This window comes from Mus caroli, chromosome 1, assembly GCF_900094665.2.
Source record: "Mus caroli chromosome 1, CAROLI_EIJ_v1.1, whole genome shotgun sequence".
NCBI classification, from domain to species: Eukaryota; Metazoa; Chordata; class Mammalia; order Rodentia; family Muridae; genus Mus; species Mus caroli.
In genome coordinates, this window is record NC_034570.1 from 126,241,216 (window position 1) to 126,266,949 (window position 25,734).

At 49.8% G+C, this 25,734-nt stretch overlaps 1 protein-coding gene across 1 annotated transcript in view; it reads left to right on the top strand.

Moving 5' to 3' along the window:
• The first annotated feature begins 5,353 nt into the window (after positions 1-5,353).
• The window catches only part of Syt2 (synaptotagmin 2), a 104,261-nt gene continuing 83,880 nt past the window's right edge, over positions 5,354-25,734 (top strand). The window contains exon 1 of the mRNA XM_029477040.1: positions 5,354-5,563. The gene's annotated coding sequence lies outside the window, so the exon portion shown is untranslated. The remainder of the gene's footprint in view (positions 5,564-25,734) is intronic.

Here is a 25,734-nt window from a genome sequence, read left to right on the forward strand (position 1 = left end):
GGAGGTCAGAAGGGGGCGTCAGATCTCTAGTAACTAGAGTTAAACAGATGTGAGCCACCATGGTGCTGGGTACCCTATCAGACTGGAAAAGCAGGTGATGGATGCCATGAACTATTTAGCCAGTGGAGTCTCTTAAGGTGGTGCAAGTCTTCATTCAGCCAATAAGGAAACAGAGCTTGGGACCACAGGGCTGCACCACTTCTCTGCTCAGGCACTTGAGTGAGCACACTGCATACCCTGATCCATTCCTGTCTGGTTTTCTCTGCACTGCATCCCTAGGGAACATCTGTGCTACAGAGGCAGAAAACAGATTCTTCCTTAGGGGAAGCCCACAGTCCATTTCTGCTCTCCACATGAGGTCACAGCAGTGGCTCTCACCGGGGATCCAACGACACCTTAACTTACCTGCTGGTACATAAATCTCCCTCTGTCACGAGGTAGCTGTGAGCTTGAGGTTTGTCAGTGTCCCCTCCTCATTGGCAGTCCCTAGCAAGGCTCCCAAGAGCCAGATGTGGGCAATGAAGTGTGTAGTGGACAGAAGATGGGTACATTGATCAGTCCAGACCTTGAGAGACTTGCTCTGTCTTTATTGGTGACAAATAGAGAAGGGTGGTAGTGGGCCTGGGAAGTGTGGACCGTGGCTCTTTCCCTGCTGTGGCAGTTGGTGCTCTCCTCCCACAGCTAGGGGCTGTCTGAAAGACAGTTCTAAGATACAGCCCCAATTTGTGGAGAGCTTCCTGGGCGATGGTGCAGAGGTAAATTGTTCCGAAAGGGTTTCAGCCTATTTGCTTTTCATCCTTATGGGAAGCCACATGTGCCGTTGCAGAGTGGCGCAGGCTTCTGCTGGCCACCACGCATAAGTTTGGGCAAACGACCAATGCTTACTTATGCAGTAAAGTTTTTCCACCAAAACACTGCCTGGCCTGGGGAATGATAATGAGGCTCTGCAAAGTACTAAGAGAGTTAACCAATCAGATGTGAGACATGCAAATGAGGTATGATAATGAGGTACTGAGAGAATAACCAATCAGATGTGAGACATGCAAATGAGTGTTAATGAGGTACTGTGAGATACTGAGAGAGAGTAGCCAATCAGATGAGGAACATGCAAATGAGGCATAGTGCATAACCAATCCGGGTGTGAGACACGCCTCTCCTAGGCCTATATAAGCAGCACCAGTTCTGGGCTCGGGGTCTCTTCACCTCTACAATCAAGCTCTCCCAATAAACGTGTGCAGAAGGATCCTGTTGCAGCGTTGTTCTTGCTGGCCAGTCCAGTGTGCGCAAGACATCCTGTCATGGTGGAGGGCTTCAAAGCCCATGCACAACCTCTGAGAAGGAAAGATGACCTGCCTTCTATGATTGTTAATTCTGAGCCATTTGTTCTTCACATTCTAGAAAGCTTACAACTCCCTCCGTGAAGCGTCTCTCAGTCTCAGCTGGCTCACCAAGAGTGTTCAGGACAGTAGGTGGGTCGAATAGTTCAGAGCCCTCTCCTGCCCATTCAGAGGGGTGAATGAAAGCCAAGGCTCATTCCAGCTGTCTGGGGCATCATGCTCAGTGTGACATGATGCTCAGTGCTCCACCGAGGAGCAGTCCTCTGCTCCCAGGGGTTAGGGCACTGCTTGTTTTGAGTCTGAGAAGGAGAAAGATCATTCAGACTTTTAGACAAATGAGGGAAGAGAAGACGGGGAAAGACAGTTTTCTCCACTCCCTGGGATACACCTGATACACCTGCAGTCATTATCTGCAACTTCCTGAGTTTCTTCCATAGGCTGGATAGAGAGTTGAAAACTTGAAGCCGTTTTCTTCCAAGGGCCGTGGAGTTACACAGGACTCCTCTGCCCTCCATTGTCGTGTTTTAGTTGGGAATCTTCTCCTAACTTGGTCGTAATATTTTATAAGATTTATTATTTTATGTGTACGAGTGTTTCATCTGCATACATATCTGTGGGCCTGATACCCACAGAGGCCAGAAGAGGGAATTAGGTTTCCCGGGAACTTGATTTATGGATGTTGTGAGCCACCACGTGGGTGCTGGGAACCAAATCCAAACCCTCTGAAGAGCAGTGAGTCCTGTTATCTGATGAGCCGTCTTTCCAGCTGCAGTAGTAATGCGTTATTGCTTTGTGTGTTATACGGTGAATAAACAGATTTCACCCTGGGAAGCTTGGCCCTCGCCACTTGTCATACCAGGATTCATTGGCTGGTAAATTGACTGATTGAGGCAGGGTTTCTCTGTGTAGCCCTGGCTGTCCTGGAACTGTCTATGCAGACTAGGCTGGCCTCAAACTCTGAGAAATCCACCTGCTGCCGGGATCTTTATTTTTTATTAAAATCCAACATAACATATGGATTCCATGGTGTCTCACTTTATTTTAATCTGTTTTATCCTTCCCCATTTGATGACCTAATGTCTTCTGTATTTAAGGCATTTTATGGGAGATCTAAAAAATCATATAGACTAGTATAATAAGCATTACTAACTTAAATAAAATATAGTTTAAAATACACTTAAGCTTGGCTTGTCCACAGAATCAGATGGTAAGCAAACCTAGACCGCTGGAGCCAGGGATTTCGTGTGAGTTTGAGAAGCCCGTAGATTCAACAGCACTTGCCAAGCAAGTGCTTCGGAGTCGCTCCAGCCTCGTGTGCTTAGTTGTCAAGAGGAATGCAAACCTCTCAAGAGGACTAAGGTGTGTTTGTGTAGAGGAGGGAGGACGGGAACTTCCGTTTCCTGGCTTTATGCTTGTATTCCTGAGTGTGCAGGGTGGGAGAAGGCAGGCACCGAGAGCTGGCCTCACCTGTGGAGGGGAAGGCCTGTTTTTGTCTTGCTTGCTGTATCAATAGACAACAAGAAGTCTTTGGAAAGCTGTGTGAGCTAAAGACCTTACCTGGAAGAGGGGAGGAAGCAAGCCAAGTGTTGGGAGGAAGGAAGGAAGGAAGGACAAAAATGCAGGCTCATGGAGGCAGGTCATGGGTAGGAAGGAGAGCAGGGACAGTGTGTGCCTGCAATTCCCTGATGGCTTCTCTCCCCTATTTGGGCAAAAACAGAACACAAGAGCTCAGGGGAGCAGTAGGAGAAAACAGAGAAGCAACGTGGCCAAGGGGAGACAGAATTCCCTCCACTTTCAGTGTTAGATCCCCTATCCACACTGATCCAGAAAGATCTTGTATGGAGGCAGAGCCTTGGCTCATAGCCATGGCTAGGAGAGAATGCACTTCAACGATGGTGCTGGTGCTGTAATGGTACCCAGGGCTCATCCTCTTAAAGAGAACAGTTGAAAAGTGAAGGATCTAGGAATATGCTGGGCATGGAGGGAGTGGTGCCTTTTAAATTCTTTCCTCTTCCAGTTCTTGAAGCCTAGGGGAATGAGCAAGAGGGACAGCAGGCTGATTAGGTTTATAACCCAGACATTCTGGAATTAAATTCTTGAATTAAAAGAACATTAACGCTGGAACCAGGGACACCGGACTTTCACTTAACCAAACTGATTGAAGCACTGACTCTTCTAATAGTCTCAGAAAGCAGACAGGCTTCCTCTAACCTTAGGCTAAGTAGATGGGTGCAGTCCTGTGCCTGGGAGGAGTTGGGAATGCCAGGCTGACGTGGGCTTTGATTGGATGCATGCTGCCAGCCCCATAGACAAGCTGAATGAAATATATGGGCACTGCAGTTTTTCTGACTGGAATCCTGTAGATACATAGCATCAGGAGGGGAAGAGAGCTTGCCCCTTGGGCAAGTTCTCAATTCCATCTAAGGCTAGGGTGGCTGGGCAGAGAGCACACACACACACACACACACACACACACACACACGCACAGTCCCTCCTCACTTCCCAAAGATTGGAACATGTTTTCTCCACCCACCCCCACACCCACCCCTGCGTTGCTTCCTTCAGGACTGTTCTGTGGAGGCTGTCGTGGGGCTGCAGAGTGATTTAAGAACAATCCATTGTCTCATGACAACCACTGAGCGGCCACTTGCTTCCTTCCTCTGAAGAATTGACCTTGGGAGAGAGATTGGGAAGTCTCCCTCTGCCGCCTCTTCTCACCTTCTACCCCGACCTTACCTGTTCTTCTTTGCTTTCCCTCATCGTCCATTCATTCCCATTTCTCGGGGTTTTTTGTTTGTTTGTTTGTTTGTTTGTTTGTTTTTCAAAGAGCAAATAAGCATGGAGGTCCACCGTTTGGTATCCAGGAGCAAGGCAGGGTGCTACTGTCTATTATAAAAGCAGACTCCAGGCTGGGTGCTGGTGGCACACTCTAATCCCAGCACTCAGGAGCCAGAGGAAGGATCTCTGTGAGTTCGAGGCCAGCTTGGTCTACAGCGTGAGTACTAGGACAGCCAGGGCTACAGAGAAAAACCCAGTCTCAGGGGAAAAAAAAAAAGTCTACTCCAAAAGAGTTGAAGTGGGGGTCCGGAAGGTGGCTCAGTGGGTAAAGGCATTTGCTGCCACACCTGACATCCCAGGATCCCAAGGCTCACATGGAAGAAATAAGCATTTAACTACTGTAAATTGTCCTCTGACTAGAGAGAGAGAGAGAGAATAAACAACAAATGTAATTTTAAAAAATTTAAAATATGTTAAGTAGATTGTGTACAAAGCAGCCTCCTGGTGCCCGGCATCTCGGGCAGGTTAGCAGCGCTGCAGTTTTCTCCCCTGCTCTACAGCGCAGGGAGCTCTTTTGGCTCAGGGCCTCGAGTCTGTTTGACCATCAGCAACCATCCGGTAATCTCTTCACAACATCTTACACTTTTAGAAAACTCATGAAAAAAAAATTCCTCATTTACTTGTATTTCTCTCTCTCTCCCTGCCTAAGGTACATTTCAGCCCCGAATAGCCTATTTTCATAGCCCCCCCCCTCCATCCTGCCTCCCTCTTGCAGGGATTTCACCTCAATTATTCTTATACCCTCAGAAGCCCCACTGTTCCCGCAGACCGCTATATGTGGAGGTGGCCTTCCTGCGAGTGGAAGGGAGAGGAAAGGGGTCCAGGGATCCCAAAATGGCTTTGGGCGCTCTTGTGCCCAACTACTTAGCCTCGGGCTGCAGTGAGCTGTTGCGGAGGTCAGGTGGAAGCCGGCTCTAGGGAGCCAAGCCACCTGGGGTGGAGGGGACCAGACCCTAGCCCTGCCTGCTCTTCCCGTCCCAGGAGCGGCCTCCCTGACCTTGACGGGAGGCGAGGCGGGGGTGCGGCGCCCAGCGCGCTGCGCACCGAGGACAGTCCCGCAGGCACGCCCGCCCCGCACCTCCCCGCGCGTGCCCGCCCTCCCGCGCCGCCCGCCCGCCGGGTCTCCTCCCCTCACTGCAGCGCTCGCCGCGCTCGCGCTCGCCCATCGATCAGCCCCTCCCTCCGCCCGGGCGCAGACTGCTAAGCTCAGCAAGTCTTGCGGCAAAGGCACTTCGGAGAGGAGTTGGACCCGGGGCGGAGCGGGGACTCCGCGCCCCCAGGGAACGGCCACCGCCGCTGGACCGCAGCCAGCGCCGCATCCCTGCAGCCGGTCGCTGCCTCCCGTCGGGGACAGCGGATCTTTCCTGCCGCGTCGAGGTCGCCCTCGGGTAAGTCCCGATCCCCCTCCAAAGTTTCTCCATCCTGGCTTCTGAGTCCAGATGCAGAAGGGATCTGGCTGGCTCCTGAGGGTGGGTGGGGTCGCGGAAGTTTGGGGCCAAGGGGACCGGACGCCTGCACCGTCCTTTGCAGGGAGTTTGCTTCGCCACGGGCTTGGGAGAGCCGGAGCCCTGGAGCGAGAAGCAGGTTCCTCTGCGGGTTTGCGCGGCGAGCTGCAGGGCGGAGGGGACAGGGGTCCCTGGCGCCCTCCGACTCTGTTCCTGGCGTTTCCGTCCCTGGACGTCCCCACTTGCGTCTCGCCCATCCCCCGCCCGTTTGCGACGTCTCCAGCCTGCCTCTTTTGCCCTGGGTCAAGCTTCGGGGATCTGCGGCACCGCCGTCGTGGGAGGACAGGGGAAGGTCGCCCGTGCGAGGCTAGGGGGCCAGTCTAGAAGAACTCTGGAAGTGAGGGTCCAGGGGAGCAGTCTTGGACGCGACGGGGGGTGGTGGGGGTGGGGTGGTAGATGAAGATGTCCCTTCAAATCTCATGACTCAGCACCACCTAGGACGGCTTGTCGCTGCTTCAGCCCGGGTCCTCAAGCCCAACAAACCCATTCCTCTTTCTGGACTCTTCCATTTGCTTTTCCTACTCGCCCCTTCCACCCCCTACGAATTTTCGATTTTAATTTAGAGACCGCATCTACCCCCGCCTCCCAATCTTATCCCATGTACCCTCCTCGTGCTCTGTTTTTCTCCTGCCTTCCCACATTCCACAGGTGCCTCTAGCAGGGCACGGGGTCTCCCTTTTGCACTTCCTCCACTTCCTCGCTCCTGGGGTGCTTGTTGGTGGAGGTCTCTTTCCTTGGCAGGCAGCGGAAGAAGCCAGCGCAAGGACAGAAGAGGCGCTGGCCCAGCAGGACCACTGCAGTGTGGAAAGGGCAGAGGGAAGGAGACATGGGAATGGGGTGGGCAGAGGAGAAAACCCTTAGGTTTTCAGGGGGCACTTGAATGAAGACTGGGGTCAGACTGGGGAGCCTGGGGTAGGCCCTCTTCCTCCTCTCCTGCTGTGGATGTGAGGCTGTGTCTCCAATATAATAGATTGTCCTCAGTCCAATCGCTAGCTCACAGAAACCTGGACACTTCATCACTGCCGTGCTGAAGAGGAGCAGGACCAGAGGCCTGTAATCCTTCCAGCTGTTCTCCCAGCCCCCAGACCCCAGTTTACACCAAGTCCAGCCTTTGGCCCGCTTTAAAAATGAAGAAATGGACATGACTTACACCCTTCAGGCCGAGCCAAGGGGCAGGGGCAGGGCAGCTCTGATGTAATGTCGTGCCTGGCTGACACTGCAAGTTTCAGCTTGTATCAGGGCTCCGGGAGTGAATCAGTTTCAGGGGTCCACACCAGGGACATTGTGGCCATCAGAACTGGACTCTCTCCTCAGCGCCTCTGCTCTGCTCTGCTCCCTGAAACATCCTTGACCGCATTCTCTAGGACTCCCTTTGGATTGGGGCTTTTCCTTTGCATCGAACTGGCTTAATCCTCACCCTTTCCCCTCTGCATCTGGCCTATGGTGCCATCAGGAACCTAGGAACTGTGGAGAGAGAAGAGGTAGGTAGGTGTTCGGTTAACCTTCTTGAGGAGTAGGGGCCAGAGCCTCTGTTGTGATTCAGCTTGGTTCAGCACTCCGCAAGCATTCCCCAGACAGCTTGGGGTCCTTTCTGGGGAGGGCTTGTACAAACCAATTTCTCTCCACTTTGCCCCCCATCCGGCATCCATACAAGACCAGGGGAAAGGGAACAGCACTGGCATCTATAGGCTGCCTGGCCTCACCTGGGAGTAGCATTGGTGTTATCCTGATCACAGAGCATCTTTCCAGAGCTGGGCAGGATCTCCTGACCACACTGCAGCTGTGGCTCATTTTAGCTGTTCTCCCTCAGGCTGTTTCCAGGTAGACGCTACAAGGCTGCCCCTAGTACTGCAGAGATCCTGACAGGGGCAGGAGGGCTGGAGGTGTCTCTTCCCTGCTAGGCTACCCAAGTCGTCCTGGAGCTTGGCATCTGACCTTGAGTGGCTTCTGTTCTATCCTTGTCCTACCCTGACTGAACCCTCCCTTTCCTCTCCACTGGCCCTGGGCAACCCTCTCTGGGGACAGTGGCTAGAGTAGGCATACAGGTGCACAGGAAGACGGTGAGGGGAGACCTGGGGCTGAGGTACACTCATGGAGGACAGAAAGGCCAAGCTGAGTAGAATACTGACTGCTTCCTTTAGCTTTGGGAATTGTTAGGTAGACTTTTCTTGGTCTAGACAGGCTCTAGTTATAGTTAAATTTACACGTCTTGAGCTAGATATCACAGATGTATGACTAGGGGAGAAGGATATTGCTCAGGGACTGGAATGACCAGCCAGAGGAAACAACACAGGGCTTTGGCACAGCTGGTGGTTAGAACAGGAAGTATACTACAGAGCCACGGGAAGCCAGGTGGACCTGGGTTCTAATCCCAGGGCCAGTGTAATGGTTGGTCGCGATAGTCAGCTGGACCACATTAAGAAACACCTAGGACATTAATGAGGTGCACCTTCGAGTGTTATCTTTGAGGACTTTCCCAAGATTATCTTGAAGGGACAGACCGGCCTTCTCTATGAGGGGTACCATCCCATGGGCTGGGGTTTGGGGCTGAACTGAAAGAAAAAAGGAGAAGCCAACCAGGTAGCAGCTTTCCCCGTGCTCTGCTACCGGAGTACAGTCCACGTGCACGGTCTCATAGCTACAGCTCCGAGGTACTCCTGTTCCCAGGACTTCTTCTCTATGGGGGACTCTAGCCCCTGACCTCAGAGCTAAAAGTCTGCCAGGCAACCAAAAAGTAAAATAAAATCTCTTTCCTTGTTGCTTCTCATCAGGTGTTTAGTGACAGCCAATACACTAGTGATTCATACATGCAACAAGTATTTTATTAGCGCAGCTCCCCTCCCCTCCCCCGCGCCTCTGTCCCAGGCACTGTGGGTGTGGCACAGCAGACAACAGTCCTGTCGAGGTTCCATTTAGCCAAGGATGATCTTGATAGACCTTCTGCCTTTGACCTTCTGAGTGCTAGCGTTTCGAGCATGGGCTCCCCCACCTGGTTTATACAGTGCCAGGACTGTTTCGTACATACTAGGCAAACATTCTACCAACAGAGCTCCATTCTCCGCCCCCCACCCCTGCTCTTCTGGATTCTGCATCCCAGTGGACCTTAGCGAGTTATTTAGCTGCTTTATCAGTTCTCACAGTTTATTCCACACTACCTATGGCTTTGTTGTTTGCTGTTTTAAGGCAGGATTTTGCTAGATAGCCCAGGCTGGCCTTAAACCCGCTCAGGCTGGTTGGTCGCCAACTCATTATCCTCCTGCCTCAGCCTCCTCAGTACAGGGATTAGAGGTGTGTGCCACCACTTGACGATTACCTGTTTTTGGTTTGTTTGTTTTTGTTTTTCGAGACAGGGTTTCTCTGGGAAGCTCTGGCTGCCCTGGCATTTGCTTTGTAGTCCAGGCTGGCCCTTAGCTCCCTGGCATTTGCTCTGTAGTCCAGGCCGGCCCTTAGCTCAGAGATTTGCCTGCTTCTGCTTCCCTAGTGCTGGGATTACAGGCATGAGCCACCACTGCCTCGCTAGCTCTTGCATTTTCACAGTCTGTTGTGTGCCATGCTAGGTGATAAGCAATCAGAGGGGAACGAGACAGACCTGGCTCCCACGCCTGTGCTCACTCGGTGCCATACGGGTGAAGATGTCATTACAGAGAACTCAAGGCAACTGTGACAAAAGCCATTTGTGAGAGCCTGCAAATAGTGCCTTGAACAGGTCTCGTGGTTTTTTTGTTTTGTTTTATTTTGTTTTTTAGATTTATTTATTTATTATATGTAAGTACACTGTAGTTGTCTTCAGACACCCCAGAAGAGATTCAGTTATCATTTCAGATGGTTGTGAGCCACCATGTGGTTGCTGGGATTTGAACTCAGGGCCTTCGGAAGGGCAGTCGGTGCTCTTAACCACTGAGCCATCTCTCCAGCCCAGGTCTTGTGTTTTAATGCTTGCAGGGTGTATGTGTAAATACTGTTAATACTGTCGTCACGGTGTTCCTTAGCTCCCTGGATGGATGCAGTCTGACATGCTTCAAGTGAGCAGCCACACATACAACTGGTTGGTTATTCACCATCTGCTCTGCCGGAAAGCCAGGCCAGGAAACGGAGATTTAGCCCTGGACTCTGTTGGCATCCAGGAGGCCTGTGGTAAATGACATAGTTTAAGTGGAGAAATGCCACATAACATCCCCTTCCCATAGGCAGTGTAGTGACTATAGGCAGATCCCCTTCCCATAGGCAGTGTAGTGACTATAGGCAGATCCCCCCCATAGGCAGTGTAGTGATTATAGGCAGATCCCCCCGCCATAGGCAGTGTGGTGACTATAGGCAGATCCCCCCCGCCCATGGGCAGTGTGGTGACTATAGGCAGATCCCCCCCGCCCATAGGCAGTGTAGTGACTATAGGCAGATTGCCTGGGTGTCATCCCGGTTCCGACTCTAGGCAAATTGTTAATGAAATCTTACTCTCGGGCACCCTGTGTGTAGAATGGAGCTTACCTGTCCCCAGAGTAGGGTGTTTGGGGGACAATGAAGTGAATGAGCGCCTGTATGTTCTGGAACAGTGCAGGGTGAGAGCTGTGTGAGCGAGTAATTTTTAACCACGTTGGTTTGTCCTTGTCCACAACAGAGTAGCTGCCCATTCCAGGGCCTCCAACTTCCAGCCAGTTCTGTTTGATGCCCAATGAGCCGTTTCTTGCCAGAGCTTAATTTCTGGGAAGGACCTGTCCCAGCCATCCTTCATTTCCATGTCTGGAACAGGCAGTTCGAAGAGGTCACTGGGGTGACAGATGACCAGTCCTGAGGGGCTGTGGGGAGCATTCGGCTGCCAGCCCCAAGAGTAAATTCCAGGCTAGGCTCCCTGGATGCATCTTGAACAAGGACTGCTGGAAGCTTCCTCCCTGGGTGGTCTCCAGGCTGGGCACAGTGCCCTGCTGCTGAGGTCCTGGATTCTGGATGCCCTCCCAGCCCTTCCTTGCCACATAGGAAAGCAGGGGGTGAGTTGTACCCAGTATGCGTTTTCCAAGGTATTCATCCGGGGCCTCAAGATTGCAGTTGTAGAAATAGCAGTTGTACGAGAGAAGGCAGAGCCTGGGTGGGTCATGCATGGGTGGCGGCAGAACTCGGCCCCACCCATATCCTTCTTGTATAACTCCTGCCCTCCATCTTGGCACAGCTGTCACTGGCCCTGTCTTACAATAAAGAAGCAGGGCTCTCTCCTCTACTTTCTGTTTGGAGGGACTAAGAAACTCTCTGAAAGACACAAGGCAGGAAATATCCCAGAACACCTAGGGACCCATAACCCAAGAGGAACATTCATGATAGCCAGTGTGGGATGGTGATGCTTCCAGAGCCCGGGTGGGCTGCTTGCCAGCACCAGCTTCCTCAGTCCTTGGAGCCTGCCTCCTTCCTCTCTGCCCCCCTGAGCAGAACTGAAGGGCCCAAGCACTCAGCACTGGGCAGCCTGGGCCCCTTGGAGTCAGGGAGGCTCCCTTCTGGCGTTTGCAAGAGCAGGTTCCTCTGAGCGGGGCAGGGAGTCCTCAGCCATGGAGAACCCTGTCTGGGCGGCCTATAATTGGGCTGATGTGGTGGCTCAGGAGCAGCAATTAGGGAATACTGCAATTAGAGGTGGAATTTTCCCATTACCACTCCCTGCCTCTTAATAGTGAGTGCAGGTGGTTGTGACTGTGAGCAAGGCACGAGGGAGATGGGGGAGATGGGAAATAGAAATGCAGGAGAGGGTAGGATGGGGTTTACTCTGAGGGTGGGGTGGGCTTGTGTGGGAGAAGCTTAACCCTTTCCATGCTTTCAAACTTGGACTAGCCAGTGGGGGAGCTGGTGGTGAGGCAAAGTTGGGGCAAGGGGGCCTTTGGTCTGTTAACTTTAACCAACTGAGGCAGGACCACTCAGGCTCACCTTAGGGGTGTGTGTTTGTGTGTGCATTCACATGTACATGTATGTGTGTGCATTCACATGTACATGTATGTGTGTGTTTCCAGGTAGGGTATTACTTTGTAGTCCAGGCTGGTCTGAAACTTGCAGAATAGCCCAGGACGGTCTTAAACTGGGCATTCCTGTTACTTCAGCCTCTTAGTATTAGGATAACAGGTATGAACCATTGCTGGGCTTTAAAAAAATATATTATTTTTTTGCTGGGCACTCCTTTAATCTCAGTACTTACACAGCAGAGGCATGTGGATCTATATGAGTTTGAAGCCAGCCAGGCCTACATAATGAGTTCCAGGCAAGCCAGGGCTACATAGTGGGGCCCTATCTAAAAAAAAAAAATGTCTATTTTAACTGACACAGAATAATTGTGTATATTTACTCGTGTGTGTATGTGTATCCTACAATGTGCGATGCTCAGATAAAGACCCTTAGCCCTTAGCACATCACTTGTCTCAATCTTTATTATTTGTTTGGTTTTTTTTTTTTTTTTTTTTTGGTTTTCGAGACAGGGTTTCTCTTTATAGCTCTGGCTGTCCTGGAGCTCACTTTGTAGACCAGGCTGGCCTCGAACTCAGAAATCCGCCTGCCTCTGCCTCCCGAGTGCTGGGATTAAAGGCGTGCGCCACCACACCCGGCTTTTTTTTTTTTTTTTTTTTTGTCTGTGTTACCTGGGTCCTCCAGACGGCCCCTGGAAAACTTAAGAAAAAAATAGCTTTCCATTATCATTGACTCTGGTCTGAATTGATGGTCCAGATGTATCGGGCCTCTGCTTTCTGCTTTGAAAACTGGGGAAGTTTTAACGAATTCATTGGAGAAGAAGTTCTTTGTAAAGTGGACCTTACCTTTTCCTGCCCCACCACAGCTTGTTGGAGTAGAGAAGAGCTTTGGAGGCAGCTGTGAGGCCCCTGAGGAGGGCACCTGACAAGGGTCTTAGAAGTCCTCACTCACCTCTCCTTTGTGTCATTTGGGGGACAATATATCTTAAAAAACACATAGTCCATCGTCTCTCTCTTCTTCGGGCCTGACTTGCCACATTCACAGTCAACCATGGATCCTTTTGCACCTCATAGCTGGAGCGGTCACAGGTCTGGTGAGGGACTCATCAGATGGCAGGAGGGGTGGAGACTTGGAGGAGGGAGCCATCATCCAGTCACAGAGAAGGCATGGAGGAAGCTGCGTAAAAACCTATCAGGGCTGGAATCCAGCATCACCACTGGAATCCAGAGAAGTTAGACTCCTGCTCAGGGGCAGGAGCTGGGGATTGTGCGAACAGGCAGTGTGGAGTTAATTGGTGGGGGAGGGCTCCCTCTCTCAGCCCTAGTCTCCTGTGAGGAGAAAAAGCATCCCTTTAATAAGGCTGCCCGTTCTAAATCAATCCTGGCATTGCAGGAGGCAAGGGGGAAACACAGCCACGAAATTGGATTAGCTCTTTGATGCCGGGAACCATGCTGGCTGTGGTGGGAGGCGGAGAAGGGAAGACCGAAGCTGCCCTTGAGGTCTGAGGCTGTCTGGGATACCTGGATGTCATACCACCTCATCCTCTGCTGGTGGAAGAGCAGCAGTGTGTCCAGGGGGAGGAGCCAAAGCTTTAGCTACTGCCAGGCTGGGAGATGTCCCTGGAGTAGGAGTGATGGGAAAGAGGTAGAGGGACACTTGTCCCCACCCAGCTGTGTCCCACAGCTGTGCATCTGAGGGTCCTGCGCAAAGGGAACACACACATGGCCAGGAATCGGGGCTGGGGGGTGGGTGCTGTCTGTGTGTTCACAAGCAAGTTAAACTTCTGAAGCCTCAGAGGCCCCCTTGGAGAACAGAGCTAATCACACAGGGGTTGCCACACCCAGGATGACTATACAAGGGGACATGATAGCAGTTCTCAAAGTATGCTCCCTGCGGGAAGTTCCCAACAGGTTTTTAGAGGGTACCTTAAGGTCAGGGCAGTTACAACAGTAGCATCAAAGTGCTCAGCATGTTCACAGGAGACAGCTTTAATGCTGACAGTGGTGGATGGAGATACTGAGACCTCATGTGAGTCAAGGCCACAGCGTCAAACTGTCCAGGTCATTGTATTCTTCACCATGCCTGCTAAACAAATAATCTCAGAAGGGGGACTTTGGTGAAGCTGTCAAAATCTCACTGATCCCACTGAGCCTGGAATGAATGAATGAATGAATGAATCTTTTAAAATATTTTCTAAAATGAAATGAGCAGAAAGCACTTCTGTTGTCCACTGTGATGGGACTGGAAGCCCAAGCGCCTGGGCATCTGTTTGAGTTACATGCTGAACTAGCCACTTTCTTCATGGGCCAACGTTTTCAACTTGAGAAAATGATTGACAACAACAGTCATTTGGAGCGAGTGCTGAGTAGCCATTTGTGCAAAAAAACAAACAAACAAAAACCAGAAAACCAAACCAAAGCAGCAGCAACAACAACAACAACAACAAAAACCCGAAGAGATTGAGTCTGTAATTTCAAGAAAAACACCCAGCATGTCAGTTACCAATGGTGCAAATCAAGCCTTCAAGCAAAAATAGAATTTTGGAAATCTACTGTCATGAAAAAGACTTTTCAGGTCAGATCAGTGGGAATGTTACAGATAATTGGTTAATATTAGTGAAGTTTGTCAATATTTGGAAGATCTGTCCAAGCTGCTGTCTTTCATGATAAATATGAAGCGCTAGGCTCTAGAGTTTAGAACCATCCTTAATCTTCCATTGAGTGCAAGGTTGCTGATTCCATATTACAGTGACCCTAGAAATCATGACATGGTAAGTTTTGTTGTCATATCGGGGAATATCCATAGTGATTTGAAAGCCTCAGGTGTGGTGGCACAACCCACAATCTCAGCACTTGGGAGGCGGAGGCAGGAAGATTGGGAGTTCAGGACCAACCTGAACTCTATAAGAAAAATAAAATAAAATAGGACTAACAAATTGGCTCTGTGCATGAAGGTGCTTTCCACCAGGGTTGATGACCTGAGTTTGGTCTCTGGGCCCCCATAGTGGAAGGAGAGAACCAACCTCCAAAAGCTCTCCTTTGTCTTCCACCCATAAAGCTCCCCTGCCAATAAATACTCAGCTTTTATTGTTTTCTTCCCTTCCCTCCTTCCTCCCTCCTTTCCTTCTCTTCCTTTCCCTTCTTCCCTTTTCCCTTCTTCCCTTTCCCCTTCTTCCCTTTTCCCTTCCTTTTCCCCTTCCCTTTTCCCTTCCTTTTCCCCTTCCCTTTTCCCTTCCCTTCCCTCCCCAACACCCTTCCCTGTGGTAGATTGAACACAATCTGGGATGGGAGATTCCAGTTCTTTCCAAACCAGACATTAAAAAATCCTGGACGTATTTTTTATGTGATAACACATAAGATTCTTTCTCCTCCTAGAAATAGGTTCTATTGGAATCTATTGTGCTCACATATACAATTGTTTCAGTCAGCCAATAATGGAATAGTTTTTCAGTCTGGGTTTCTGATAAGGCAGCTCTCACTCTAACCCACAGGAATACATGTTGTCAGTGGGTCCACTGTATGGCCCTTGGGGGACCCTTCGTGGGAGCTGGACACACACACACACAGGACTTCCCAAGATGTACCTCAGAGCAGATGTTAGGGGTGCTCTTGTGTCTCAGATGTCCCAGTCACCTGGCAGTCTTTCTGAGAAGCCTGCATGGAAGAGTGGGCAGAGACAGAGGCAGCCAGTGTTGGGAATTCCTTAGGATATCCAGTCTTCTGGCCTCAGTTGGCCTCTAGGGTTCAGGTTTCATCCCACGCTGACTTTCTTAGACCGAGAGAGGGGCATCCTGGGAGAAAGATCCTCAATATCTCAGCCGTTGCCCTCTCCCTTAACTCTGCCCTGATCTGCCTTGCACATTGGGATTCTAAATACTGGAGTTCATTTAAGTTATCTAAAATGGGGGGGGGGGTTGGACAATTAGAAACATTTTAATATATTGGAGCATAACTCTTTGTTCTAAAGACAAAGCCTAAGTCCCAGTCCTTGGAGGCAGGAGGATTGTGACTTCTAGTCTTGTTACATGGTAAGTCCCTGACTCAAAAGAAGCAAAACAAAAGAGAAAAGCTTTGTGCATACAGAGAAGTCAGTGCACTGGGCCAGGATGAAGTCAAGATGGCCTAGGAGGCCACATGCTGTGGCCACGGGCATTTTAGCTCTAACAGTGCTGGCACCGGGAACTCGGTAAATGCTCACATTCAGGTCAACGGGCTTCCCTACTCTGTCTCTGTAAGAAGCTGCAGCTCTGTGGAGGTGGCATTTACAGAGATCCAAGCTCTGCCTATTTCAAGTGTTGGGTTCGGTGACTTTTAGTACATTGACGGCATTGGACAGCCATCACAAGCCACTGTTAGGCCCATATTTCACACCTCATACCCCCTGCCCCCCCACACACAGAGGGAGATAGTGTCCAAAGGTAAAACAGGTCCTCGAGGTCGCCCCTTGGGTGGGCAGCCTCCAGACCGATATCCAAAGTCAATAGGCCTGCCTCAGGGCTGTTCTTCTAGGGCCCACCTTAGAGAAAGTCAGACTGTCTTTTGCTTGGGGACTGTGGACAAATATGACTCCCTAGGCTAATGTCACAGGGCTCTGTCTGGAATAGGTCCTGTCTACACAGTCTAGGGATGCTGAGAGGAAACCCAGAACTCAGGCCTTCTCAGGAGTAAGGCTCCATCAATGGGCTCGTGGTGCCTCCTTTTTCCTAGCTTGCAGGAGACCCAAAGCACCTTCTCAAACAGACCCTCTGATAGCCTGGGAAGTAAGCCTCTATCTGGTGTGCTGGTAACCCCAAGGAAGTTCTTCCTTATGTTTAGCCACACATTCTGCTGTGCTGAATGCCAATTCCCTCTTCCTGTACACCCCTCCTTCCCTCCCACCAGCTGGTGCTGGGAGCTGTTGAGTTTAAGACTTAGTTCCCTGATGTCTGAAGCTCAGAGAGAATTGTTCTTCCTGTGAAAAGACCAGGTAAGCTTCGTGTCTCTCCCATGGCATCTGTGGCTCTGGCCCAGAGACTATGGGCCAGTTGGTCCAAGAAGGACAAGCCAAGGCAGGTCAGTGAGGATGTTCGGGACAAGAGAGCTACCTCCAGGTGAGGGTGTGGTAGAAAGAGAATGTGTCTTTTCTCTGTTGGCACAGGGCTGGGGCCATTGCTGTTGGCTGCCTTGGCTTGTGGCTTCTACTCAGCCCTGCAGTTGCTGCCCTGTCCTCGGGGCACCCGCTAGGGGCTGTTTCCAGAGCTGATGGTAATCGGGAATGGGGAACAATCAGGACATAGTAAAAGATGAGGGGAGGGGCACTTTCCTGGGTGACAAGGGTCACTTAGGTCAGCGGTTCTCGACCTGTCGAACCTTTGGGGGGTTGAACCACCCTTTCACAGGGGTCACCCAAGACCACTGGAAAACACAGTATTTACATTTACATTCATAACGGTAGAAACATCCAGTTATGAAGTAGCAATGAAATAATTTTATGACTGGGGGTCAGCACAACATGAGGAACTGCAGTAAAGGTCCCAGCATTGGGAAGGGTGGGAGCCACTGGCTTAGGTGGCTTGGACTTGCCCTGGAGGGGTGCTGAGACCCTGAACACTGTCCCTGGGGGAGCTTTGATACTTCTCCCTTCAGGTACCCCAATATACCCCTCCTTCCTCCTGGAAGCCTTTTGTGGCTCTGACCCTGTTGAGCACAGTAAAACATCACTAGTGAATTTGAAACTACTCAGAGGTAGATAGGCAACTCACTAGGACAGATTATTTTTAGATTAAATTTTATTTTTCTGGCTTTATTGAGACAAAATTGATAAATATTACATATATTCAGGGTGTGTGATGACATGTATTGGCTAGTTTTGTGTGTCAACTTGATGCAAGTTAGAGTCATCAGAGAGGAAGGAGCCTCAGTTGAGAAAATGCCTCCACAAGATCCAGCTCTAAGGCATTTTCTCAATTAGTGATCAATGAGAGAGGGCTCAGCCCATGGTAGGAGGTGCCAGCCCTGGGATGGTGGCCCCAAGTGCTATAAGAAAGCAGGCTGAGCAAGCCATGGGGAGCAAGCCAGTGAGCAGCATCCTTCCACCTCCTTCCGCCTCTGCATCAGCTCCTGCCTCCAGGATCCTGCCTTGTTTGAGTTCCTGTCCTGATTTCCTTCAATGAAGAGCAGCAGTGTGGCCAAATAAACCCTTTCCTCTCCAGCTTGCAGTTTGGTCATGGTGCTCTCTCACAGCAATTGTAAACCCTAAGACATCTGGGTAGACATGTACTTTGGTCAGATTTACCACTGACACATAAACCAACACATGGCCATAGTGTGACCCTGTGGGGACAGAGGAAGGTGCCTATGGAGTACCTAAGACTTTTGGTTCTGGAACACCAGGCTCTCAACCTTCCTCTGAAATGAGCCTTAGATATTTCCCAAACAGCCCCTTGCAGTGGCTCCACCATGGCCTCTCTGAAAGCAAATGCTTGATTCGATTCGTGGTACCGGGCAGCATTAGGTGGGGAATGATTCACACTTTCTCAGACATGTGTCTGCACACAGATGCAATTAGGCAGCTTTTTGGCAGAGTGCCCATGACACCTCTAACACTTGTCGGAACTCGACAATGAAATTGAACCTCGGGCCTTATCTCTAGGTCAAAGGAGACTCTCTGATCCCACACGGTCTTCCCCTGCCCACACGCTACTTTCTGGCCAGGATCTAGTTCAGGTATTGGCAGTTGTGTGGTCTCCTTGTAGACTTAGGAACTCTGGTTCCCCACAAGTCATTGTTGCCTCCCCAGCCCTTGTGCTGGCTGCTGCCTGCTGTCAGGAGTCAGCCCCTGGAGTTTAGTCAGTCTAGTCCTAGTGTGGAAAGTTGAAACAGGGATGGCTCCGCTCTTCTCAGAAGCAGTAGTTCTCTGGAAGGTGAGAGACAGTGTTGGGGACCAAAGCCTGGGGCTTCTCATACTGTTCTGGTGGCAGAAGTGGTGGGGACGAGGCAGTGAGAGGTGAATGTGAGGGTGTATGGGCTCCTGAAATTGTTCTGAGCTTCCTGCTTTGCCCCACAGAGGGAAGATTCTTTTCTGTGTCTAAAGTTTGGCAGAGAAGGACTGTTCAACATTGTTCCTTGTCTCCTGTGCTGCTGGTGGAGCCAGGACTTGGGGACCAGGACTCTGAGTCTGTGCTTTCTCCAGTCTCATGGGATTCCCTTCTAAAGGTGCCTGTCACTCACTCAAGCAGGAAATGGTCACCACACCAGCCCTCTGTGCAGAGAATGGTGTGTGTGTGTGTGTGTGTGTGTGTGTGTAGACAGCAGAGTCACCTTGCTGTAGTCACCTTGCTGGTGACTCTTGCAGCTTAAGGAACACAATGTGTTAAGTGAAAATCATACTACAACTGATTAACTCCAGGGTTTACAGTGGAGGCATAGAGGGGACTCTAGAATCCCCTGCCTTCCCTCAGTATTGTGGGTGGGATTCCTAGGAGTGCTGAGCTCAAAGGCATGATCTGGCTATAGAATCTAGCGTTTCTGGCTCTGCCTCTAGCTCCCTAGGTGTCACTACTGTGAGAACATCCAACTAGAAAGACCCAGGTGTGCTTTCTCAGAGTCCTAGAAAATGTCACAGGATTCTGAGGGCCAGCTATGGTCCTTTATTCAGGATGCTGAGAGAGGAGTTCTAGAATTGGCCTCTCACCTGAGAGTGCTAATGAGTAGGAGTTGAATGTATAAGTAAACTTTGATTCTCTGTTCTAATTGTCATCTCAAAGCTTATCGCCTCCGTCTGCTAACCTAGGCCCAGTCCTGGAAGCTTCCAGCCTCTGCACAATCGTGGCTAAGCCCAGGTTGTGTTCAGCTTCTGAGATTTACTGCTGCATAAGCTCACCCTTTCTTCTTCTTTCTGATCTCGGGCTGGCTGGTTTAACTCAGCTGTTCTGGCTCAAACTCCTCTCCAAGTTGACTGGTTCATTCTGGCTCAGCTCTTGGCTTTCCTGAATTGCTCTGCTTGACCTCAAACTAACTCTAGCAATTTGTTCTAATCTTCTGGCTCCTTCCCATTCTCTGGCTCATTCTGTCTTCACCAGTGTCTAGCTTGTTCTCTCTTTGCAACCTGCCTCTCTACAACTGTCCTGGTAAAACTGCCTGCTTCCCCTCCCTCGGCAGTGCTCCCTCTTGGTTGCCTCTCTTTTCTCTCCTTGTGAGAATTGGTTATAATCTATTCTGTCAAATCTTTCTCTGATTCTTTACTTTGCCACTCAGTTAGACATCACTTTCAAACATGGGCGCCTTCTACAAATGCATCTCACCTTTATTGTTTGGGATTTAAGATGTGTACTAAGAGTGAGCCACACCACAACTAAAAACAGGCTTCCCCACTCCTCCCAGTAAATAACACAATCTCAGGGTTCACAGTGTGATCAAATATCCCGCAACAGAAGAACAGCTCAGAATCAGGGAATCACTTGTCTTTGACAGTGTGATCAAATATCCCTCAACAGAAGAACAGCTCAGAATCAGGGAATCATTTGCCTTTGACAGCGCACAGATGATGCTCGTGGCAGGTGAGTCCCAGAGTGGCTGGGTTCAGGGAGGAAGGCTAGACCATCCTTGTACTAGAATGGAATGAGAGCAATAGTTGCAAATGAAAGCAGACAGAGTTTAGGTTAGATGTTAGGCAGTACTTCCACACTTACAGCACTAAGGCATCTGGCAGCTGATTAAAAAGGGTGTGGTAGTGTTGACTAGATGTTTTGGGAAAGCAGGGAGCATTTCTAGGGAAGATGCTTGCGCGGTGACCGTCACAGAGATGGCCTCACAAGACTCTTCCTCAGACAAGTCCATGAAGCTCTTCTTGCTTTGCAGCTGAGTGAGGTCAGCGCTGTCTGAATGTCTATGAAACGAAGATGTCGGTTCCTCTCAGCAATGAGATTTTTAGCATAAACTATCCCTGGTTCACGTCTCTCGGTGACACATGTGGCTAACTGCAGCTGTCACATCAGTCAAGTCCAGCCCAATTACACCTTTGCCCTCTTGTCTTGCTGTGATATAAATATGGCGTCTGAGATGTGTATTAGTTGCTACTGGTGGAGGAATGGGTCAGCTGGCTTCTGAGCAGTGGGGAGACAGATTGATGTTTCAGACCCAGGGATGAGGGCAGCAGGCAGGCTCCTTGAGGATGTAGGATTGAGCGGCCTGCAGCTCTCCTCTTAGAGGACCTAGCTCATCTCTGGATCAGTAGATGCTCTGAGGGTCTTTTGTGTCCTTGGATATATTTTTTTATCATTGCCAGTAGTCCTGGGCTCCTTTTGTGTGTGCAGGCCTACCTGCAGATGCTGGAAGGGCCCAGGGTACACAGCAGCCTCATTGCTGAACTATGTTGTGCACCTGTAGAAATGATTTGTGTTGTCAGGAAGTTGGTGACAAATCAATCCCATGAAAGACCTCAGGCATCTAAAAGGAATTGGCAGTCACTAAACAAAGGCACAATCACAGAAGACCAAGCAGGTGATGAGGCCATCTCACTCCATGGAAGGTCTGACACAGGATAGGCCCTTGGAAGGAAAACTTGATAAGAGCTTTCTATAGCATGGCTTGGGCGTGTGTATAGATGTTCTGGGGAGATCTGAGTGTGTGCACAACTGTCAGCCAGTTAGCTTGCATATCCTTCATGTCAGAGAGATCCAGCCAATAAGAGGGGAAAAGAGGAAGAGATGGGGAGAATAGTTCGGCTTAGCAGGGTGGGGTCTTTATCTATGCCATGATGTTACCTGAGGATGGCTGACGTGTAGATGAGAGTATGCTTTGGGCACCTAGAGACTTCATGAGACAAAGCTTTTCCAAGGACATATAGATTGTCCTGATGCATGCGGGCGGGGCTGCTCACAGCCTCTGTCCCTCTGTCTGTGCATGTCATCCGTCCAGACATGCAGAACCTGTGCCAACATGTTGCTCCTTCAGCACTGGAGATAGAGGAAAGAGCCCAGAACTTGGAAGAATGTGACTTCTAGATTAATTCAACAGGAACTCTAGTCTGGAACCTGACTAACTTAGCTCATTCCTGTCTAACACAGTTCTGATGTCACTGAAAATGTTCCCAGGGGGATTGTAGAGATAGACGGCTCAGTGGCTAAGAGTACTTTTTCCTTTTATAGAATCCCTGGGTTCAATACCCACCCCCCACATGATGTTTCACATCTGTCCATAGCTCTGTTCCAGGGGATCTGATATGCTTTTCGGTCTTAAGACATCTGGCACACAGGTGGTACTCATACATACACTGAGACAAAACCCTGATTCCTTATAAATCTGTAGACAAATTACATGGTTTCCTGGAGAATTTCAGCATTGATGCTGGAAGGTATAGAAGTCAAGGTTGGGGAGATGGCATCCACCATAAAGTGCTTGCCCGAAAGCCCGAGGAATGATTTTAGTCCCTAGAACCCACATTAAAGAAAAGCAGGGCGAGGTAGCTCACAGTGAGAGGCCCTCTTTTCAAAACACAAAGTGGAGGCTAGAGAGATGGTTCAGCTCTTAAGAACACTTGTTGCTCTTGCGGAAGACCTAGGTTCGATTCCCAGCATCCACCTGGTGGCTCCAAACCATTTGTGATTGGTTTCAGGAAATCTAATGTCCTTTTCCGTTCTTGTGGGCACGAGGCACACATGTGATGTGTGTGCATAAAGGCATGACACCTGTACCCATAAAACAAAAGCTGAAGAAAGCCCAGTGAAGTATATGGCTCTGAGGAGTCCCACCCAAGGCTGATATATGACCTCTATGTGTGTGTACATGTGTCTGCACATAGAAGTGTGAATGCAGGAGAAATGCACAAAGCATCTGTGAGTCCTTTGCTATCACAGGGTAGGACGGATCAGTGACCTTTTACCTTCTAAACTTGACTCCAAGGACCCACAAAAGGACGTGCGCTGGTTTGAATGGCAGTGGCCCCCGTGGGCTCATGTGTTTGAATTATTGATCTCTAGTCAGTGGAATTGTTTTGGGAAAGTGTATTTTTAGTCAGGGTTCTTTAGAGTAGCAGAACTTACAGAATGAAACTCTCTCTCTCTCTCTCTCTCTCTCTCTCTCTCTCTCCCTCCCTCCCTCCCTCCCTTCCTCTCCCCTGCTCCCCTCTTCTGCCTGAAAGGGGACTTATTAGGATAACTTACAGGCTCTGGTCCACCTAATTCTGCAATGGCTGCCTATGAGTGGAAAGTCCAAGAATCCAGTAGTTTTGAAAAATCCACGAAGCTGGATGTCTCAGCTTGTTTTCAGTATATGTCAGGATCTTGAAGTAGGCTCAAATTTCAGAGAAGGAGTGAACTTGCTAGTGAGGTGAGAGTAAGCAGACAAAAAGGGACACTTCCTCCTTCTGTATCCTTATATAGGTTCCAGCAGAAGACGTGGTCCAGACTGGAGCTGGGTCCCACTTCAAAAGATCTGGATTAGCTGGGGCAGTGGTGGCACATGGGATTAATCTCAGCAATTGGGAGGCAGATCTCTTGTGAGTTTGAAGACTGCCTGGTCTACAGAGCAAGTTCCAGGACATCTAGGGTTACACAGTGAGTTCTGTTTTGAAATAAAAAATGGATTAAAGGTATGTCTTTTTACTTCAGTGATCCTGATTAGAAGTAGATCTTCCCACTTCAAATTAAGCAAACAAAACAAAACAAAACAAAAAAACCACACAAAAATCCACAAAACAAAACAACAACAGCAAAAACACCAAAAAAAAAAAAAAAAAGAAACAACAACAACAAACCCTTCACAGGTGCCCCTCCATTTTGGGTTTTAGTTAATCTCAGATATAGACAAGTTGACAACCATGAAAATGTGGCCTTGTGAAGGAGGTAAGGTTCTTGGAGTGGGTTTTAAGGTTTTGTGCCAGTCCAGTCTCTGCTTCTCCCTTCAACTTTTGGATTGGATGTGAGGTTTCAGCTACTTCTCCAGCACCATGCCTGCCTGCCTGCCTGCCTGCTTGCCTGCCTGGGGCCTTGCTCCTATGATGGTCATGGACGCACTCTCTGAAGCTGTAAGCAAGCCCACAGTTACATGCTTTCTTTTATAAACAGCCTTGGTCATGGTGTCCCATCACACAGCAGAGCAGTGACTACGACTGTCCTAGATCATGGTGTCCCATCACACAGTAGAGCAGTGACTAAAACTGTCCTAGTTGTGAGCTTTGGCTTTGGAAATGTGACCAAATCTTCAGTCTCCAGCTAACACCTTTTCCAAACCACAAATCTTGCTACTTACATATTCATCACATTTTTCTTCTAGTGTTTTTCTTCCTTAGAGCATATTTCTGCCAAAGCAGTATCTGTTTGCCCGGGTTTTCTCTCACATTCGGTTCTGTATGACCGTATTTTAGGGCTTAAGCAGTTATGAGCAGTGAGTTGAAACTTCCTTGTGGTCTTGGCACCTACCTATTTATTCTATTTAAATGCAGCTCTGCTTACTTCCTGGTATTAGTCTCTTGAATCTTGTCATTATCTTTCCCTGAATCTCCTACAGTGCCTTGCAGTGCAAGAAGCCCCAGAAGTCTTAAAAACCCAAACCATGGCTGCACTTAGGACATTCAGCACCACGGACAGCACCCACCTCCCTCCTCTGAACTGACTGGAGGGTCACACCTTACCCTCTGACCTCTGCTTTTGGAGAAGGAAGCAAGAGAGGAAATGGATAATGTAGTACCAGGTTAGGCTGCTTCTAGAAGAAAGGGAACTACTGGGGTTGGAAGGGAGATTCCAGGCCTTGCCGTGTTAGTAGGCAGGTCAGAGTGAGGTCTCCTTGTCACAATGTCTTGGCTTAAGCAGAAGGCTTGGTTGAGTGGATGCAGCCTTCCCTGGGAGAAGAGGCATGGTGGCAGCTTTAGGGTCAGGGCTGTGGGGGTGAGAGTGGGAAAGAAAATCAAATACTAGCTGCTATTGCATCCTTGCCGTGGGGCAGTACTGTATTTCTGACATCTTGACACCAAGGGCCACCAAGGGAAATTCTAGGTAGTACTGTGGCACCTCCTATCTTGAGCTAGTATTTCCGCCCTTAAGTTCTCCTCAGAGATGCCAAGTGCGCCTTCTCCCACTTGAATGCTTACCTCATCTTCCTCCCCGATCCCTGGGAACAGTATCTAACTATGTAGCCCCCCTCCCCCCAGGCTCCTTCCACCAGACGACACCAGTCTGCAAAGCCTGGCTAAATGGGAATGACATCCAGGTGTGGCCAGACTGTCAGAGAACATGCTTTAGGAAGGCTTTCCTGAGACACTTATAATACCTCGTAGTTCACTCCTTACCTCAGGTCAAACTAATTCTTGAGGGTGACTGGGGTTAGGGGAAGTGGGGACAGATTTACATACTCAGCACACAAGATGTACATGCATGTGTTATAACAGTGTTCTGGAAGGGTAGGACCCCTAATACCAGAGCTACCCATTGCTCAAGTCCAGTTCTGAAACCATTGCCAAAATAAGAGGTCAGTTCGGGGGCACAGGGTGAGGCTCAGAGAGCATGCTGGGATCACAGCCTTACTGCCATGGCCTAAGCTTTGAGCTGCATAGAAAACGGATCCCACATCTCACCTCCTGCCAGTGGGACAAAGATGCTCAGTGGATATCTGGGACCAGTGAGGGGTTTACCTGTTATTTGGGATGAGAGCCTTTTCCTTGGGCAGAACTCAGCAGAGGCCAGGTGACCATTTGCTTGTCCTGTTGTGGGAAGGACTCCAGGCTTGGGGGAGGGCTCCCTCGGCTCTAAGAACGTGTAATTCTGAAGTGTCTTTTGAAGGAAGGATACCTTAAAACATGGCTGTGGCTGAGTTGGCAGTGGAGGTCTTACTCAGGGACAAGCAGCCTGGTGCCTTTGACCCAGCTGCCTCTGTCATCTCAGGTTGCCACCAAGTGTGTTTACAAAACTGGGTAAAGTGAGTATTTCCTGCTGTCTTAGAGGTCCTCACTGGGAGGATCACATGTCCCATCTCAGCTTGGTCTGTGGCTTGCTCAATATCTGTTCAGTGGGGTGATAACCATGTGACTCCCACGTGTACTTTCTAGAGGCAGTTACTGTGCGTGTGTGCATGGTGTGTGTGTGTGTGTGTGTGTGTGTATGGTGTGTGTGTGGGTGTGTGTGTGTGTGGAGGTGTGTGTGTGTATGGTGT